We start from the raw sequence: 8,065 nt of genomic DNA on the forward strand, positions 1-8,065 counted from the left end.
ACACTGTCGCACTGAGGGAGCCCAGCTCTCACTGGAGATACAGTGTCCATGGTGTCTGGTGTCTGCACTGTCACACTGAGGGAATCCGCTCTCACTGGAGATACAGTGTCCATGGTATCTGGTGTCTACACTGTCACACTGAAGGAGCCCAGCTCTCACTGGAGATACAGTGTCCATGGTGACTGGTGTCTGCACTGTCACACTGATGGAGCCCAGCTCTCACTGGAGATACAGTTTCCATGGTGTCTACACTGTCACAATGAGGGAGACCTCCTCTCACTGGAGATACAGTGTCTATGGTGTCTGGTGTCTGCACTGTAACACTGAGGGAGCCCAGCTCTCACTGGAGTTACAGTGTCCATGGTGTCAACACTGTCACACTGATGGAATCCGCTCTCACTCGAGAAACAGTGTCCGTGGTGTCTGGTGTCTACACTGTCACACTGAGGGAGCCCTGCTCTCACTGGAGATACAGTGGCCATGGTGTCTGGTCTCTACACTGTCACACTGAATGAGCCCAGCTCTCACTGGAGATACAGTGGGCATGGTGTCTGGTGTCTACAATGTCGCACTGAGGGAGCCCAGCTCTCACTGGAGATACAGTGTCCATGGTGTCTACACTGTCACACTGAGGGAGCCCTGCTCTCACTGGAGATACAGTGTCCATGGTGTCTGGTGTCTGTACAGTCACACTGACGTAGCCCAGCTCTCACTGGAGATTCAGTGTCCATGGTGTCTGGTATCTACACAGTCACACTGAGGGAGACCTCCTCTCACTGGAGATACAGTGTCCATGTTGTCTGGTGTCTACATTGTCACACTGAAGGAGCCCAGCTCTCACTGGAGATACTGTGTCCATGGTGTCTACACTGTCGCACTGAGGGAGCCCAGCTCTCACTGAAAATACAGTGTCCATGGTGTCTGGTGTCTGCACTGTCACACTGAGGGAGTCCGCTCTCACTGGAGATACAGTGTCCATGGTGACTGGTGTCTGCACTGTCACACTGACGGAGCCCAGCTCTCACTGGAGATACAGCGGCCATGGTGTCTACACTGTCACTGAGGGAGCCCGGCTCTCACTGGCGATACAGTCTCCATGGTGACTGGTGTCTCCACTGTCACACTGAGGGAGAACTCCTCTCACTGGAGATACAGTGTCCATGTTGTCTGGTGTCTACATTGTCACACTGAAGGAGCCCAGCTCTCACTGGAGATACTGTGTCCATGGTGTCTACACTGTCGCACTGAGGGAGCCCAGCTCTCACTGGAGATACAGTGGGCATGGTGTCTGGTGTCTACACAGTCACACTGAGGGAGCCCAGCTCTCACTGGAGATACAGTGTCCATGGTGTCTGGAGTCTACACTGTCACAGTGACAGAATCCAGCTCTCACTGGAGATACAGTGTCCATGGTGTCTACACTGTCACACTGAGGAGGTCCTGCTCTCACTGGAGATACAGAGTCCATGGAGTCTGGTGACTCCACTGTCACACTGACGGAGCCCAGCTCTCACTGGAGATACTGTGTCCATGGTGTCTACACTGTCGCACTGAGGGAGCCCAGCTCTCACTGGAGATACAGTGTCCATGGGGTCTGGTGTCTGCACTGTCACAGTGAGGGCGCCCAGCTCTAACGGGAGATACAGTGTTCATGGTGTCTGGTGTCTACACTGTCACACTGAGGAGGTCCTGCTCTCACTGGAGATACAGTGTCCATGGTGTCTGCTGTCTGCACGGTCACACTGACGGAGCCCAGCTCTCACTGGAGATACAGTGTCCATGGTGTCTGGAGTCTACACTGTCACACTGATGGAATCAGCTCTCACTGGAGATACAGTGTCCGTGGTGTCTGGTGTCTACACTGTCACACTGAGGGAGCCCTGCTCTCACTGGAGATACAGTGGCCATGGTGTCTGGTGTCTACAGTGTCACACTGATGGAATCCGCTCTCACTGGAGAAACAGTGTCCCTGGTGTCTGGTGTCTACACAGTCACACTGAGGGAGCCCAGCTCTCACTGGTGATACAGTGTCCATGGTGCCTGGTGTCTACACTGTCACACTGAGGGAGCCCTGCTCACACTGGAGATACAGTGGTCATGATGTCTGGGGTCTACACTGTCGCACTGAGGGAGGCCAGCTCTCACTGGAGATACAGTGTCCATGGTGTCTGGTGTCTACACTGTCACACTGAAGGAGCCCAGCTCACACTGGACATACTGTGTCCATAGTGTCTACACTGTCGCACTGAGGGAGCCCAGCTCTCACTGGAGATACAGTGTCCATGGTGTCTGGTGTCTGCACTGTAACACTGATGGTCCCCAGCTCTCACTGGAGATACAGTGGCCATGGTGTCAACACTGTCACAATGAGGGAGACCTCCTCTCACTGGAGATACACTGTCCATGGTGCCTGGAGTCTACACTGTCACACTGATGGAATCCGCTCTCACTGGAGATACAGTGTCCATGGTGTCTGGTGTCTACACTGTCACACTGAAGGAGCCCAGATCTCACTGGAGATACTGTGTCCATGGTGTCTACACTGTCGCACTTAGGGAGCCCAGCTCTCACTGGAGATACAGTGTCCATGGGGTCTGGTGTCTGCACTGTCACAGTGAGGGCGCCCTGCTCTAACTGGAGATACAGTGTCCATGGTGTCTGGTGTCTACACTGTCACACTGAGGAGGTCCTGCTCTCACTGGAGATACAGTGGCCATGGTATCTGCTGTCTGCACTGTAACACTGAGGGAGCCCAGCTCTCACTGGAGATACAGTGTCCATAGTGTCTGCACTGTCACACTGAGGGAGCCCTGCTCTCACTGGAGATACAGTGTCCATGGTGTCTGGTGTCTACACTGTCACACTGATGGAGCCCAGCTCTCACTGGAGATACAGTGTACATGGTGTCTACACTGTCACACTGAGGGAGTCCTGCTCTCACTGGAGATACAGTGTCCATGGTGTCTGATGTCTGCACTGTCACACTGACGGAGCCCAGCTATCACTGGAGATACAGTGGCCATGGTGTCAGCACTGTCACAATGAGGGAGACCTGCTCTCACTGGAGATACACTGTCCATGGTGCCTGGAGTCTACACTGTCACACTGATGGAATCAGCTCTCACTGGAGATACAGTGTCCGTGGTGTCTGGTGTCTACACTGTCACACTGAGGGAGCCCTGCTCTCACTGGAGATACAGTGGCCATGGTGTCTGGTCTCTACACTGTCACACTGAAAGAGCCCAGCTCTCACTGGAGATACAGTGGGCATGGTGTCTGGTGTCTACAATGTCGCACTGAGGGAGCCCAGCTCTCACTGGAGATGCAGTGTCCATGGCGTCTACACTGTCACACTGAGGGAGTCCTGCTCTCACTGGAGATACAGTATCCATGGTGTCTGCACAGTCACACTGAGGGAGCCCAGCTCTCACTGGAGATACAGTGGCCATGGTGTCTACACTGTCACACTGAGGGAGCCCTGCTCTCACTGGAGATACAGTGTCCATGGTGTCTAGTGTCTACAGTGTCACACTGATGGAATACGCTCTCACTGGAGAAACAGTGTCCATGGTGTCTGGTGTCTACACAGTCACACTGAGGGAGCACAGCTCTCACTGGTGATACAGTGTCCATGGTGTCTGGTGTCTACACTGTCACATTGAGGGAGCCCTGCTCAGACTGGAGATACTGTGGTCATGATGTCTGGGGTCTACACTGTCGCACTGAGGGAGGCCAGCTCTCACTGGAGATACAGTGTCCATGGTGTCTGGTGTCTACACTGTCGCACTGAGGGAGCCCAGCTCTGACTGGAGATACAGTGTCCAAGGTGTCTGGGGTCTGCACTGTCATACTGACGGAGCCCAGCTCTCACTGGAGATACAGTGGCCATGGTGTCTACACTGTCACACTGAGGGAGCCCTGCTCTCACTGGAGATACAGTGGCCATGGTGTCTGGTGTCTACAGTGTCACACTGATGGAATCCGCTCTCACTGGAGAAACAGTGTCCATGGTGTCTGGTGTCTACACAGTCACACTGAGGGAGCCCAGCTCTCACTGGTGATACAGTGTCCATGGTGTCTGGTGTCTACACTGTCACACTGAGGGAGCCCTGCTCACACTGGAGATACAGTGGTCATGATGTCTGGGGTCTACACTGTCGCACATAGGGAGGCCAGCTCTCACTGGAGATACAGTGTCCATGGTGTCTGGTGTCTACACTGTCACACTGAAGGAGCCCAGCTCACACTGGACATACTGTGTCCATAGTGTCTACACTGTCGCACTGAGGGAGCCCAGCTCTCACTGGAGATACAGTGTCCAAGCTGTCTGGGGTCTGCACTGTCATACTGACGGAGCCCAGCTCTCACTGGAGATACAGTGGCCATGGTGTCTACACTGTCACACTGAGGGAGCCCTGCTCTCACTGGAGATACAGTGGCCATGGTGTCTGGTGTCTACAGTGTCACACTGATGGAATCCGCTCTCACTGGAGAAACAGTGTCCATGCTGTCTAGTGTCTACACAGTCACACTGAGGGAGCCCAGCTCTCACTGGTGATACAGTGTCCATGGTGTCTGGTGGCTACACTGTCACACTGAGGGAGCCCTGCTCACACTGGAGATACAGTGGTCATGATGTCTGGGGTCTACACTGTCTCACATAGGGAGGCCAGCTCTCACTGGAGATACAGTGTCCATGGTGTCTGGTGTCTACACTGTCACACTGAAGGAGCCTAGCTCACACTGGACATACTGTGTCCATAGTGTCTACACTGTCGCACTGAGGGAGCCCAGCTCTCACTGGAGATACAGTGTCCATGGTGTCTGGGGTCTGCACTGTCACACTGACGGAGCCCAGCTCTCACTGGAGATACAGTGTCCATGGTGTCTGGTGTCTGCACTGTAACACTGATGGACCCCAGCTCTCACTGGAGATACAGTGGCCATGGTGTCAACACTGTCACAATGAGGGAGACCTCCTCTCACTGGAGATACACTGTCCATGGTGCCTGGAGTCTACACTGTCACACTGATGGAATCCGCTCTCACTGGAGATACAGTGTCCATGGTGTCTGGTCTCTACACTGTCACACTGAAGGAGCCCAGCTCTCACTGGAGATACAGTGTCCATGGTGTCTGGGATCTACACTGTCGCACTGAGGGAGCCCAGCTCTCACTGGAGATACAGTGTCCATGGTGTCTGGTGTCTACACTGTCACACTGAAGGAGCCCAGCTCTCACTGGAGATACTGTGTCCATGGTGTCTACACTGTCGCACTGAGGGAGCCCAGCTCTCACTGGAGATACAGTGTCCATGGGGTCTGGTGTCTGCACTGTCACAGTGAGGGCGCCCAGCTCTAACTGGAGATACAGTGTCCATGGTGTCTGGTGTCTACACTGTCACACTGAGGAGGTCCTGCTCTCACTGGAGATACAGTGTCCATGGTGTCTGCTGTCTGCACTGTCACACTGACGGAGCCCAGCTCTCACTGGAGATACAGTGGCCATGGTGTCTACACTGTCACACTGAGGGAGCCCTGCTCTCACTGGAGATACAGTGGCCATGGTGTCTGGTGTCTACAGTGTCACACTGATGGAATCCGCTCTCACTGGAGAAACAGTGTCCATGGTGTCTGGTATCTACACAGTCACACTGAGGGAGCCCAGCTCTCACTGGAGATACAGTGTCCATGGTGTCTGGTGTCTACACTGTCACACTGAAGGAGCCCAGCTCACACTGGACATACTGTGTCCATAGTGTCTACACTGTCGCACTGAGGGAGCCCAGCTCTCACTGGAGATACAGTATCCATGGTGTCTGGGGTCTGCACTGTCACACTGACGGAGCCCAGTTCTCACTGGAGATACAGTGTCCATGGTGTCTGGTGTCTGCACTGTAACACTGATGGACCCCAGCTCTCACTGGAGATACAGTGGCCATGGTGTCAACACTGTCACAATGAGGGAGACCTCCTCTCACTGGAGATACACTGTCCATGGTGCCTGGAGACTACAATGTCACACTGATGGAATCCGATCTCACTGGAGATACAGTGTCCATGGTGTCTGGTCTCTACACTGTCGCACTGAGGGAGCCCAGCTCTCACTGGAGATACAGTGTCCATAGTGTCTGGTGTCTACACTGTCACACTGAAGGAGCCCAGCTCTCACTGGAGATACTGTGTCCATGGTGTCTACACTGTCGCACTGAGGGAGCCCAGCTCTCACTGGAGATACAGTGTCCATGGGGTCTGGTGTCTGCACTGTCACAGTGAGGGCGCCCAGCTCTAACTGGAGATACAGTGTCCATGGTGTCTCGTGTCTACACTGTCACACTGAGGAGTTCCTGCTCTCACTGGAGATACAGTGTCCATGGTGTCTGCTGTCTGCACTGTCACACTGACGGAGCCCAGCTCTCACTGGAGATACAGTGGCCATGGTGTCTACCCTGTCACACTGAGGGAGGCCAGCTCACACTGGAGATACAGTGTCCATGGTGTCTGGTGTCTACACTGTCACACTGAAGGAGCCTAGCTCACACTGGACATACTGTGTCCATAGTGTCTACACTGTCGCACTGAGGGAGCCCAGCTCTCACTGGAGATACAGTGTCCATGGTGTCTGGGGTCTGCACTGTCACACTGACGGAGCCCAGCTCTCACTGGAGATACAGTGTCCATGGTGTCTGGTGTCTGCACTGTAACACTGATGGACCCCAGCTCTCACTGGAGATACAGTGGCCATGGTGTCAACACTGTCACAATGAGGGAGACCTCCTCTCACTGGAGATACACTGTCCATGGTGCCTGGAGTCTACACTGTCACACTGATGGAATCCGCTCTCACTGGAGATACAGTGTCCATGGTGTCTGGTCTCTACACTGTCACACTGAAGGAGCCCAGCTCTCACTGGAGATACAGTGTCCATGGTGTCTGGGATCTACACTGTCGCACTGAGGGAGCCCAGCTCTCACTGGAGATACAGTGTCCATGGTGTCTGGTGTCTACACTGTCACACTGAAGGAGCCCAGCTCTCACTGGAGATACTGTGTCCATGGTGTCTACACTGTCGCACTGAGGGAGCCCAGCTCTCACTGGAGATACAGTGGCCATGGTGTCTGATGTCTACAGTGTCACACTGAGGGAGCCCAGCTCTCACTGGTGATACAGTGTCCATGGTGTCTGGTGTCTACACTGTCACACTGAGGGAGGCCTGCTCTCACTGGAGATACAGTGGTCATGATGTCTGGTGTCTACACTGTCACACTGAAGGAGCCCAGCTCACACTGGACATACTGTGTCCATAGTGTCTACACTGTCGCACTGAGGGAGCCCAGCTCTCACTGGAGATACAGTATCCATGGTGTCTGGGGTCTGCACTGTCACACTGACGGAGCCCAGTTCTCACTGGAGATACAGTGTCCATGGTGTCTGGTGTCTGCACTGTAACACTGATGGACCCCAGCTCTCACTGGAGATACAGTGGCCATGGTGTCAACACTGTCACAATGAGGGAGACCTCCTCTCACTGGAGATACACTGTCCATGGTGCCTGGAGACTACACTGTCACACTGATGGAATCCGATCTCACTGGAGATACAGTGTCCATGGTGTCTGGTCTCTACACTGTCGCACTGAGGGAGCCCAGCTCTCACTGGAGATACAGTGTCCATAGTGTCTGGTGTCTACACTGTCACACTGAAGGAGCCCAGCTCTCACTGGAGATACTGTGTCCATGGTGTCTACACTGTCGCACTGAGGGAGCCCAGCTCTCACTGGAGATACAGTGTCCATGGGGTCTGGTGTCTGCACTGTCACAGTGAGGGCGCCCAGCTCTAACTGGAGATACAGTGTCCATGGTGTCTCGTGTCTACACTGTCACACTGAGGAGTTCCTGCTCTCACTGGAGATACAGTGTCCATGGTGTCTGCTGTCTGCACTGTCACACTGACGGAGCCCAGCTCTCACTGGAGATACAGTGGCCATGGTGTCTACCCTGTCACACTGGAGGAGTCCTGCTCTCACTGGAGATACAGTGTCCATGGTGTCTGGTGTCTGCACTGT

Source organism: Hypanus sabinus, chromosome 1, assembly GCF_030144855.1.
Source record: "Hypanus sabinus isolate sHypSab1 chromosome 1, sHypSab1.hap1, whole genome shotgun sequence".
Lineage (NCBI taxonomy): Eukaryota > Metazoa > Chordata > Chondrichthyes > Myliobatiformes > Dasyatidae > Hypanus > Hypanus sabinus.